Consider the following 12,806-nt stretch of genomic DNA (forward strand, 5'->3'; position numbering starts at 1 on the left):
AAAGTGTACAGGAGGAATTCCTTGTCAAAATTGGGGCTAACCAATGCAGGAGCTTCTGCGATGGCCTCCTTAATTTGCTGAAACGATCTCTTAGCTTCATCACTCCACCTATACACGATGTCTTTCTTCATCATCAGCTGAATGGGATGCACTATTTCCGCGAAGCCTGAAACAAATTTCCTAACGAAATTAATCTTCCCGAAAAAATATTGCATTGCTCTTTTATTTGCAAGAGGTTGTATTCTCATGATGGTCTCTATTCTTTCAAGATTGATAATAATTCTTTCCTTGGAGAGGATATGACCCAGTAGCTTCCCTTCTGTAACTGCGAAAATGCTCTTCTTGGGATTCAACGATATTCTGCACCTTCGACATATTTCGAAAATCTGTTTCAGGTGATAAATATGATCCCTTTTGTGACAAGAATACACAATAATGTCGTCCATGTAAACCACTACTGATCTGTTAATCAATCCTCGAAAAGTTATGTCCATAGCTCTCTGAAATGTGGCAGCTGCATTAATAAGTCCAAACAGAATTTTACGATATGTGTAGGTCCCCCATTTAGTGTTGAAGGTTGTCTTAAGTTGATCTCCATTTGACACCAGCACTTGATTATATCTCGAAAACCCATCCAATAGGGACAACATTTCAAACCCAGAAATGCATTGAAGAATGTGTTGCATAGAAGGGACATGATAGTTATCGTTTTGCGATGCTCTGTTCAGGTTTCTAAAATCGATACATAATCTGATGTCTCCATTTTTTTTTTACTGGCATGAGATTGGCTATCCAGCAGGTGTGCCTAACTGGAAAAATGATTTTAGCATCCAACATTTTGTTTAATTCTTTCTTCACCAACAATTCCAGGCTTGGATTCATCTTACGAAGCTTTTGTTGGTAGGGCTTAACATCCTTTTCCAAAGGAATTGCATGCTGCATGATGCCAATATCGAATGTTTTTAAGTTGCCATATGTCCATGCAAAGACGTCCTTGTACTCTTTAAACAACTTAACAAACGCAACCTTTTCTTGTGGGGAGCATCCTAAGCCCAAATTGACATTTTTTGGGTCTTTTTCGGTTCCAAGGTTGACTGACTCATACTTCATGGATGAGCTATGCGTTTTGCAGTTAGTCAGCTTTTAAAATTTATCATGTAGGTCATAAAAGTGCTCCATCTTGACAACTGACTTGGGAATTATATTGGACTGATCTTTTTCCTCATCTTCACTCTCAGACATAAGCCTGTCATGCTCTTTTTCATCAATGAGTGCATTTTTGAATGTCTTTTCGCAATACAAGAACTCAAGGATTTTCTCATCACCTTCGAATACCTACCAATTTGAGATGTTATCAGGTACGGATGGTCTAAAAATCAATTCAACATGATATTTATTCTTTTTTAATCTAAGGTCAGGAAAAAGTTTTGAAGCCATACCATCCATTAGATCGACATCTTGGTTTTGCCCTCGAGGTATGTATGTGCTATTAAAAGAATCAAAATTGTCAATTAAGCTCCATACCTCATGTTGGTATCTTACCAGGTGTGGCGAATTGCAATGTATCCTTTTCCTTACCTCGTCGACAATTATCTGTGAGTCACCAAAAACTTTAAGATTTTTCACCTTCATGTCAATGGCTTTCTTCAGGCCCTACATCAAGCCTTCATACTTTGTCATGTTGTTGGTGCACACGAACTCCAACTGGCTGGCCATCAAATGTTGGTTCCCTTCTAGGTCAATGAGAATGCTCCTGACACCTGTACCCTCTATGCAGTTAGGGCCATCAAAGTAGAGTGTCCAAAATATAGAATCTAATGTTACATCAATTGAATCACTTTCTACAAAATTAGTCCTATCATCTACTATAATACAGGATAGTTCATCAGTTGGACTACAAGGGAGAGCTTCCAACTGTGTGTTCGTTGAAGTTTCTTCAACTGTCTCCGCAGGGAATTCTCCAAAATAGGTTTCCATGGCACAAATGTTGAAACTATAATTCCCAAGGATAGAGTTGGTAAACATTACGTGTTCATTGGGTTCGTTTAATTCTGTCACTACATACTTCATATATATTTCTCGATCAACTCTCAGCATATCACCTTCTCCTTCCTAAGGCAACAAGAGATGGGACCAATTAGTTGAGAAATATCCATTCAAATTTGCTGACCAGTCCCTACTAAGAAGCATTCCATATGCCTCAGGTATGTCGATTGCCGCTATGTCAATGACTTGTGTGTACTGTGGTTTGGTAGTCATCCGAATCAACACATCTTTCAATTCTCCAATTACTTTTACATTCATTCTATCCAGTTGCATAATTCAAGTTCCAGTTTTCTCGGGCATTGCATGAAGTCTTTTAGCAATAGCGTAAGGCATAACAGTGGATGAGGCACCGAAATCTACTAGGAAATTGTGTACGTTCATCTTGAAGATTTCAAATGTGATAAGGAAAGGTGGAGTCATGGATTTTGATTTCCTTCCTATCATGGCTACATTGACATCTTGGGGCATCTGATTCATTTTTGACAGAGTGGCCTCCATGGCTGATGGCATTTGGGATGTACTAGAGGTACTAATGGGTCTGGACACCGAAGTTTTGGTTTGACTACTCAGATTGATGAGAGATTTGCAATTTTTTTCATTCATATCTTTCAAAATCAAATCCCGCTACTGTATTAATTTTAACAAATCAAAGTACGTGATATTAGCTCAAGATTTCTTAAGATCATCCACAATGTTGTAATCAATGTTATAAACGGGGTAGGGTAGAGTAAACATACCGGTCTTGCCACTCTTAGGTGGGAATTTACCATTTTGAGTTGCCTTCATTGCATTTGGTGATGTATTATCCTTCTCTGGATAGCTCATGACTGGAGTACTCTTGGAATTATCACTAGGTTTATTCTTCTCAATAGGAGCCTTGGGAGCGGATGTCTTCGAAGGTCGAACATCTCTCTTTGTCTAGTCTACAAGCTTCATCACATCCGCAAGTGGCCCTTTACTTTGTGTGTGGATTTCATTAGTGTGAATTTCTTCTATACTATCTTCTTCATCATCGTTCCCATTTCCATAGAAATCCCATAGTACATTGACTTGAGATGCCTCATCCCTGGGCTATTCTACTTTGTAATCTTCCTCAACTTCCTATTCTTGCTCCAGATTTGCTATAGGTTCTTCTTTGGTAAGAAGCGATCGGATAAGAGCCAAGTCTTCCATATTTGAAATCCCTTCATTAGGTGGAGCAGGCAATGCAGGTTGACTATGACCACCTTTTGTCTTCTTGCGATAGAAAAGTTCGTAGGATTTTCTGTTGTTATTATTTCCTCCATTCCCATTTGTACTCTCTCCAGAATTTCTTTTCATATCGATGACTGTGTTCATCAATTTCTTAATGATCTGATGCAAACCTTCCACATCTGTGGTGTCCTTTTCTTTGATCTCAGCCGCTTTGTTATCACTCCCATTATTCTTCTTTGATGATTGAGAGGCTTTCTTTTCTTCAGTCGTATGATGACATGCTATGAGACTGATCATTTCATTCTCAACTTTTACTGCTTCATCAATGGCACCCTGTAAGGTTTGTGCATTACTCCTTTTGACCCACATCACAGTAGGGACAGGGAGAGTAGTGATGTAGAATTCCATGAGCACCTCATCAGTAGGTCTAGCGTTAGCCGGGATTCTGTTGAACAAAGTGTTGAACCGGATGTTAAAATCCTTGACCTTTTCTTTGGTTTCCATTTTTAAATGTGATAGTTCTAAAACCAAGGCCGCAAGTGTCTTATCATCGCCAAACTTGTCTAAGAAGGCCCGCTGAAAAGCATCCCACGAAGTGATCGATCCTATTCTCAGGCTAAAGTACCATGTGGATGTTGCACCAATCAAAGTAAAAGGGAATAAGCGACATACCACATCCTCATCGGCTACCCCCAACATGCGCATGGCTAGGAAGAAAGAGTGGATATGGTTATCAGCTGTGTCTCCCCGCTCAGGGTCGAATTTGGGTAATACTCTTTCTGCGTTCTTGGGTAAGGCATGCTGTTACCTAGGTACTGCTACAGCATCCTGTGCAAGCCAGGGAGGGAGTCCTCCCAGAGGAGGTGGGGGTTGATTCCCACCCGGAGGAGGCGATGGAGGTTGATTCCCACCTGGAGGAGGAACGTTAGCCATAGTATGATTTGGGAAGTTTTGGTTGAGGGTCTCCTTTGGGTGTTCTTTGTTAGGATTTTCCAAATCAAGCCAAGGATGCTTGTTTCCTTGATTTTCCGAGCACGAATCACCTCTAGAGAGGGGATCCTCAGGAATTTCCTCCCAAGGAGTGTTGATACTTTGCAGGGACTCTAGCACAATATCTTCAAGAGAAAGGGCTGCAGATGTCTCTTCGTTTATGGGAAAGATCCTTGGATTTCTTTTAGCGGTCAGAGGTAAGGAATGAAAGATGGGGAGCTAAGAGAGGGAACGAGCATAAGCACGAGTAAGTACTTTGACTGGTTGTTCCTAAGTGATAGGATACTCCCATAATCTCTCTTCCTTGGGTGACCCAAACACGAGACTTAGAGTGACATCTATTTCTTCAAAATGAGGCTCTTCCAAATGGGTGGAAGGATCTTTTCGACCTTTACGATCCATACATTAATCTTTCTAAATCCATGCAAAACATTTATAGATGAAAACCTGAAAAGCTATGAACGGAGGTCATGCCCTCCTTCTAGCGCCAAATTTGTTGACACTACGAATTTTTGCTATCCCAGTAAAGGGGAACCAACTCAATCGCAGACCCTGATTAGATATACTTTAGTTTGGAATGGCTAGTTCCAATGAGTTTCAAAAGATCCCGTAAATTGTTATAGGTGTTGAAAGATTGCGCCCCGGAGGAAGACTTCCATTAAATCAACGAAAGAAACAGCTAACCTATATGTATCAAGTCCTATATATACTGATTCTACATACTTATGCTATTCCTAACTATTATAATCTATCCTACAGGAGCATAATAAAAGAGATTAAACATCATATATAGATTCCAAGTCCAAATGAATTAATTACTGAGTTCACCGATGAACAATGTTGTATTTAAGCTTAATTGCAATCTAATTATTCATACAAGAATACACATTCTTGTTTCTACAAATAAAACTTGCAACTGATGTCTAATATAGCTTCGAATTAGAGACTGCTCATGAGTTAACCATGATAACGAATTATATTCAAATAACCAAGACTAGTCATAAGTTGTCTATTATCATTGTGCACAAAAACAAAACATATATATCCTCATGCCAGTCACAAAACCCTGATTCCAAACATAAAATAAAAAGGAAAATGAATCTGAAAAAAAAGGCTTCTTCTTGACCGAAATAGTCTTCTTTATTAGCATAACAAAATCGACCCCCCTTTTGCCAAAAAAAGGTCCTTTACCCATATCCAAAGGTAATACTTATGCAGCAAGACAACTGACCCTTGGTCTTCCATGAACTTCCACCTTCCTATTCTTTTCAATATACAAATTAAAATATACAAACATAGAACGGTCAATGAAACCGCTAACACATCGAGGCCACATTTGCTGGAGAATTTTATTTCCTGGAGGAAATGAATGGATGCCGACGGAAATAAGAATGACTGCAAGCCATCTCTTCGCACCTGTATCGACTGAACGTTATTCCCTATTATTTCCTGAAGGAAAATGAAGACACTGCGCTCATCATCGAACATCTGGCATGATTTAAGGTGTATCTGGAGGTAACAACAGCTTGATGGATCTGCGCTGTCAGGAGTACCTCCACTTAACATAGAGTGTGCCTCCATTATGCACTGTGGCGGTTCCATATCCCTTTCTTGTGGAGTATGTCTTTGCAATATCGACATCGGTGGTGCAAAGGTGTCATCTAGAGTCCCGAGAGCAACATAAGAACTCTTATACCAACATCTATTTTTCTTCTTGTCTTCTTAGAATTTTAGGACATCCTACCCCATTCTATCCCAAAGCCACGACACATGGCAACGAAAATCTAGCTGGAAGAGGTATCATGTGGACTAGGCATGTTGTTCCTACGATGATCATTCAAAGGCTGTGTTACTTTGTCGAATTTTATTACCACCTCATGATCCCTTTGCATCTTTTGTTGTAGCCCTTCATTATGCTTATGCATTAGCTCGTCGACCTTGATTTTCTTCTCTTGGTCCTTGCCTGCATGAATGATCAGCATTAGCTATGACTATGAGAGATATGACATAAATGCCTAAAACAAAAATTACCTTCATAAAAACTTTCATAAAGAGATAGACTCTGAAACTGGGGGTTATATGAGTCCTTCCGGCTCTAAATCTCAAGAGGGCATGATGATTTTTTGGGGACTGATGATTAAAAATAGATTGCAACCATAATTAATAAACCATTGAACAGTTCAACTTTGAGGACATAATTCCATCTGACAACTATGGTTATTATTCGGAGAGACGAAAGATCAAACTTCTCAAGGGACCCATTCAAATTTTCCCCTAAAGCGGGTTTTAATAGGGTGGTGGTTGTGGCCACAACAAACTCTAAAAGTTCTGTTCCCTAGAGGGAACAACGAAAACTCAAAAAAAAGACTCAAAAAAGTGTTGTTCCCTTGAGGGAACAGCAGCTGTTCCCTGGAGGGAACAACAAAAAACACTCCAAAAAGGTGTTGTTCCTTGGAGGGAACAACAAAAACACTCGAAAAAATGTTGTTCCCTTTAGGGAACAACAGTAGTTACTCTGTAAAACAAATCCACAAAAAAAAATAACAAAGTAAAATTTATTTATCACTTGTGGGAGAGCAGTGGTCGACCATACTAACCAGCAGTGTTTTAATCACAACTCCTTTGTTTTTGGTCTGATTCGAATGATTCAGATTGGAAATGAAAGTAGATTCATTAATTTATCTCCAATAGAAATAGATTTTGAAAACAAAAAGAATTGATAGGGTGGTGGTTGTGGCCACAACACCTAGGTAACCTGCATTTTGGACAGACTCATGGCAGTGTTAGTTAAAGTAGAAGGAATAATTTGGCAAGTCTGTTTGTGCATCTCAATTTGGTCAATTGGATGTACATCTTTAACATCAAATTCAAAGGAGGATTGCTTCTGGTAATGTGCAGCAATCTTGGGCTGTGGAATCTAAGCTTGTAAGAAAGCCATATGCATTTTACCTTTCTCAGAGAAAGACTAAAAAAAGCCTAGCTTGAGAACTGGAAGAATGTTTCCAGAAATCAGTATAAGCATTCAACTTTAACTCATCATTTTTCTTCTTAATTTCACTGAAGACATGAAAAATGTCATATTCTTTATCCTTCTAACTGCTTTCACTTGTTTGAATCACCTATTTTTCATGAGATGTGGTGGAATGAGTAGGAGACTAAATAGTCTGTCCACCAGACTATGTAAAAAGAGAGGTTTCTCCAATTTCATCAAATGTTGTTTTCTATAACTGAATAGTTGGACTAACCTTGGAAGAGAGCCTAGGTCTCTTCTTTCTATGTCCAATTCTAAAACCTTGAATTGATGCTTCAGTTGTAGGGGATGACTATTCTTCCCTCCCTCGTTTAGATGTCTTTTCTTGTGCAAGTGGAGTTTGTACATTGGAAGTAGAGACTTCATGTTCTTCAGCTTCTTTAAGGTTGTTCTCCTTCCACTCTGATTGATTTTTGTACTGCTCTATTTTAGGCCTAGCAGTATGATGGTATGCAGTGAATTTGTTTTCAACTCTGAGCCTAGAAATCACTCCCATTGGGTCATAAGACCAAGTGAAGTTGAGGCCAAACTTCATTTTCTTCAATAACTTGTCCTCTTCTTCTCCTACTTCTCTAGTATTACAAATGAATGGACCAACCTGAACCTTTAGCTTGAATTGTGATTTCTTCTTTGCAGCCACAAAATGTATTTCATTTGCATTTAACCTCTACCTAATATATTCTAATGCAAAAATTCTGATAGGGAGGTACTTAGGAAGATTGTAGGGTGGAAGCTCATAACCATAGACTCTGATTTCTGTATAATTTCACAATTTCAACTAGCAACAACAATTTCACAATTTCATCACTTTTTCTTAGTATTGGATTGTTGCTCATAAGATTAATGGCTGGAGGAACAAACAATTCTATGAATTGTTTATATGTAAATTCTTCCTTCTCCTTCATTCCCATAGAACTCCAAAATATCACTAATTGTTGGTTGCCTTCTTCATCTAGCTTCTACAAGGTGAATGGAAACTTGTCTCCCTGAAAATATATAAAAAGATATACAAGTACTAAAGCATACTTGAATACCTCTTTAGTATTAAACTGGAAAAATTGTTCATGAATAGCCTCAGCTATAAATTGGCTAAAGTTATAACAAATAGTGGGTTTGGAACCAGCAAAAAAGATAGATAAGAAACCAATGATGGCTTCATTTACATATTGATCATAATTGTAACCAAGAAGATAAGAAAGAATGGTGGTAATTTGCTTGGTTCTGTCTAGGAATATAGATGAATCATAGGGAGGGTTTCTTTTAGGCAGAGGGCTATCTACAGCTAGGAAAAGTTCTAGAGTTTGAGCTCTTTTAGTGAAATCTAGATTTTGATAGGCCTCTGTTAGGCTTTCATGAGAAAAAGGATGGGTTGGCGCAATAGTTGGGGCTTGCAACATTTGTTCAATGGATTGAGCATTGATGGAGCACAAAATTTCTCCTGTAGGTGAGATGATAGCTCTTTGAATGGGGTCATAGGATTCATGGAATTTCCTGACAAATTTAGGTGCTTTGTGTATCTGAGGGAAGATATAATGAGGAAGGTGGGAGTCCCAAATTCCTATTTCATCTATTTGATCAACTAATTGATCCTCCATCCAGCAATATATTTCAAACAAATCGAATTCAGACAAAGACTCATTGATTTTACAGTCTCTGTCGACCAGGGGAGTATGATGGAAGTCAATTTGTGGATGAATGAGAGGGTTTGGGGTTTTTGAAACTTCTTTTCCTTTAGGAGGCATTCTGTTAATTGAATTCAAAGCTGAAAGTGACAAAAATTGGAAGAATTGGGATGAAACACAGTGATAATAGAATAACAGTGTAAGTGAAAATGGATTAGGTGGACCTGGATGTTGACTTGGCGCTGAATAGATTTGAAAATTTAGTTGAATGATGAATCTATCATTTTGGCTGCAAAAAACAAGTATCCAGTGAATTGGTAATGTACTGTGTAATGGCTTTTATGAAAATCAGGGCTTATAATGAATAAGATGGAGCGGGTTCGTTAATCAACGGTTAAATCCTCATTAATTCTCCAATGGGGTTGATAAACGGTTAAGTGGAATATTAATGTGTGAGGGGTGGCGAATTAATGGATAACGGGCAAGAGACGACAGCTGATTGGACAGAGGAAGTGACATGGGAGCGGACGTGGACGACAATATAGGAGTGGCGGTAAACGGTTGAATGAAAACCGCGTTTGGGAGTAAGTTGGAGTGGTAAGCCATTTCAGGATTTTAAGTCCCAAATAACTAGGATGGGGGAAAAGCAGTTTTGGAGGGCGGTTTCCAAAACTGCCAACTTCGGACCCCCCCCGCCCGCCGATAATGTTCGGACAGTAAGGGAGGGCCGAGGAGTGATGCAGGCTGTCAGATCTTGGGGAATGTGCGGGATGAAGAAGAACATGAGTGAGGTTTAATATCATGGAGGAAAGTGATGGTGGGGCCAAGAGTTATGACATATGTGACATGCGTGGAGTATTGTCAAATGAATGGATAACATGCATATATTATACCATAACATTGATTTTTTGTAAATAATGTTTAATTTAAACCATTCATCATATGCACATGTATGCACTGTTTTGACTTTAGGATAAAAATCCTTTCATGCTCCAATGGTAATTCATTTGTCTACATACCCTTATCTTTCCTAACATTTTTTCACAATCTTACTCACCTGAGTGCATTTAGACTAGCAACTCAACATTTTCATTTTATTAATCTACTTCCATCCCTTATTGCTTCCATTGGCTCAGATTAAACCGTTGAGCCAATTTTATTTACTGTCTATTGACAAAAATTTAAATCAAATCCAATCATGATTAAATTTTATAATTGGATTGTATGAACTAGTGTGGCATTTAAACAATCTGCACACAACTTTTTATTTGCAAAAATAAACTTGACTAAGAGTAGTGGCATTTGGATTTGCAACACTTTCATAATTTATTATTTTTTCTTTTATTTCTAATCTAACATTTTATTTTTGCCTTCCTTTTTTAGGGCATCTATTCTAACATTTTATTTGATATGGACTTTTTCATCAAAATATGCCTAACATTTTTTGATTCAATATTCTTTTTGTCCATATCCTAACTTAACATTTTTTGAAATATATTTTCATTTTTTGACTAATTGATGCTAACTTACCAAAACCAAAAAATGCTACAACAGAGTACTCTTTCCAACCCCATAGGTCTAATCAAGATTGGATTCTTAAAGAAAGAGTTATGCCCAATCTCCCAGGATGACTTGATTATAGACTGGTTCAGTAGAGAGAACTTATGCAAAGTGACACGCGTAACTATTGAGACCTTCAGCCCTGAAAACGCTAGTAAGAAAACTAAAGTCCGTCCTATTTCTGTGAATATTTACGAAATTTGAATCAAATTCTCAAAGACAAAGTTATGATGATTTTCCCAACGTCACCTGTTTGACATGGAATTCGGGAGCCTACAAAAACCCTAACTTCCTCAGGACATAGCTCCGAAACGATAGTGAACCAAGATCTGAAATTCGGTCACAAGGTTCATCCAGATTTTGGTTCAAATGGGTTCTAATCAACTTCTGAAGCTTCACAAAAAAAAAAAAAAAAAAAAAAAAAAAATAAATAAATAAAATAAAATAAAATAAAATTATAGCGAAAATGCCACAATGCCCTATTTGAAGCCACTAAATCTCTACTAGAGGAGGATATGAGGGTCACTATTTATATGAATGTCTTGAGTTAAGAGGGTCCTCAACAAGTGAACGTTGGAGGGATTTTAGGGGAAAAAATATTTATTAATTATTGACTATTCAATGACCACAACCAATTATGAGTTCCATGCCACAACTGCATAGGGTTTTAGCCCACTAACTGAGGTTACTAACTTCAAACATGAATATATCTCAAACCGTGAAGAATTACTTGGCGTGCCATATATCAACAGAAACATATCGACGAGTAGAATCCATATAGAAGATCCTTGACTCAAAATAGAGTAAGTTTTCAAGTCAAAATGACCTTGCAAGATCGGGGTAGCCCTTGGTGTTTCTTGGGTTGACATCAATGGCAACCACTGATCAATACAAGCTAAAGATAACATCTCGATAAAACAATAAATATGAAATTTTTGCATTACTAAACTAATAACAATAATTCGTAATATTGTGGAAGCAAATCTTTGTGCAGAGGTGCAAAGCATATGTAGTTCTCCACGCAAGGTAGTTAGCTAAGAAACTTCCAAATACGAATTGGAAATCGACAAAGGTCCCCAAATGGTACGCCCTACAATTTCATCTTTTGTCTGGAAGTGTTGTAATCATTATAATACTAGCTAAATTCTTATTTAGTTTTGCATAACCTCTGCACATGCATAACCATCTCTGCATAACTTCATCTGCACAACTACTTCCACACTCAATAACTCTCTCAGTTATTGACATTCAAAATTTATATACATTGTGAAATACGTCCCACAACATCCTTTGCACAACTTCGTCCACACAACTACTTCTGCACTCAATAAAACCATTAATTTAAATTCGAAACTCCACATACGATACCTCCGAACAACTAGCTTCAAAACTAATATTAATTAATGATTTCCACACAATTTTATCCACACAACTACTTCCGTACTCAATAATGCCCTAGTTCATTGACATTGGAAGCTCTGCATTCAATAACACCCATTTGATTACCCGCACAAGCTAAACATAGCACCTTGTTAAAAACAAATAAATTAGGGTTTTGCGTTATTAAACTAATAACAATAATTCGTAATACTATGGAAGGAACTCATTGTGTAGAGGTGTTGAGCATCTGCAGTTCTCTACACAAGATAATTAGCTAAGAAACTACCAAATACGAATTGGAAATAAAAAAAGGTGAATTTTTAATATGGATTTCACATTTCATTCTTATTATTTTGCATTTATTCGAGAATGATTTTCCCACACAACTACTTTCGCACTCAATAATGCCCTGAGCCATTGACATTGGAAACTTCACATTTAATAATGCCTATTTGATTACTCACACAAGCTGCAAATAACACCTCATTTAAAACTAATAATATTAATGTTTTGTATTACTAAACTAGTAACAATAATTCATTATAATATGGAAGGAACTCATTGTGTAGAGGCACGAAGCATCTGTAGTTCTATGCACAATACAGTTAGCTAAGAAATTGCCAAATGTGAACCGGAAATTGGCAAAGGTGAATTGTTAATGTTGAGTTTGCATTTCATTCTTAGGATTCCACATTTTTAATGTGTTGTTATTCCCATCCCCGCAAATGACGAAAATCACTTTCCATATCTTATTTATGTTTTACAAAGCTTCGATAAGATTTCTTTAAAAATAGATAAAATTAAAGTTAGGGTTAAATCGTTAGATAATACAGATAATTCATATTATTACAACCTTTGTATATCTTAATCGACATGTTCATATGGATATGGTATTTAAACAAAGTAACGCTCTCTTGTGCAAAATTACATTACGAATTTCGTGGATGAAAATAGTGGGGAAGGGATATTATTGTGCAGAGGGA

The sequence above is a fragment of the Pinus tabuliformis genome, chromosome 3_2, assembly GCF_031772625.1.
Source record: "Pinus tabuliformis cultivar Carrire ecotype Pingquan chromosome 3_2, CPIR1, whole genome shotgun sequence".
Taxonomy (NCBI): Eukaryota; Viridiplantae; Streptophyta; class Pinopsida; order Pinales; family Pinaceae; genus Pinus; species Pinus tabuliformis.